The sequence below is a fragment of the Propithecus coquereli genome, unplaced genomic scaffold (assembly GCF_000956105.1).
Source record: "Propithecus coquereli isolate 6110/MARCELLA unplaced genomic scaffold, Pcoq_1.0 Scaffold181, whole genome shotgun sequence".
Taxonomy (NCBI): Eukaryota; Metazoa; Chordata; class Mammalia; order Primates; family Indriidae; genus Propithecus; species Propithecus coquereli.
Genome location: NW_012142857.1, coordinates 4,812,785 through 4,813,702, shown reverse-complemented (window position 1 = coordinate 4,813,702; position 918 = coordinate 4,812,785).

Below are 918 nucleotides of genomic sequence, written 5' to 3'. Positions count from 1 at the left end.
GAAAAACAACAAAGATTTTAATCCTTCCTGGGGAAAGAGGGAAGGGCGGGGAGGGCAGGTATATAAGCATCAAAGGAGCAGTAATTAGACTGGCAGCTAACTTCTCCGCAGAAGCAATGGAAGACAAGGAAATACTGCCTTTTACAGGACTGAAAGAACATGATGGCCAATGTAAAATTTCTAATCAGGGAAAATAGCAAGAATGAAGAAGAAACAAAGACATTTTTAGAGAAATAGCTAGAATTAATCAGCACACCTATTTTAAAGGAAAATTAAAAGGGTGTCTTAGAGCCAGAAGGAAAATGATCCCAAACATAGGGACAGAGTTTCAGGAAAGATTGAAGAGCAATGAAAATGAGAAATATGCAGGTCAACATAAATATTGACTACATAAAACAATTATGTCTTGTGGAGTTTTAAATAATATATAGAAATAAAATGCATGAAAGTAAAGATATTTAAGTGGGAAGGGCTTAAATGGAGTTCTAAGTGCCCTAAGACCATTACATCATCCAAGAAGAGGGTAAAAATCCCTTAAGTATGTTTTAATATTTGGGATATCAGTGCAACTTTCAGCCTAATAAGGGGGATTGGAATAATCCATTCAATGAACAGGTTTAAGAGTTGCAAAAGAGGATAAGAAAGGACAGAAGAAAAAACAGAACAGGTGGAACAAATAGCAAGATATTTGTGATGTGAATCCATTATTACATTAAATGTAAATAGACTAATGCCCAAATGTTGACAAAGATTATCAGGCTTAATTTTAAAACAACCACCATATGCTGTTTACAGGAGATACTTTTTATTTTATTTATTTATTTTTTTTGAGACAGAGTCTCACTTTGTTGCCCGGGCTAGAGTGAGTGCCATGGCGTCAGCCTAGCTCACAGCAACCTCAAACTCCTGGGCTCAAGC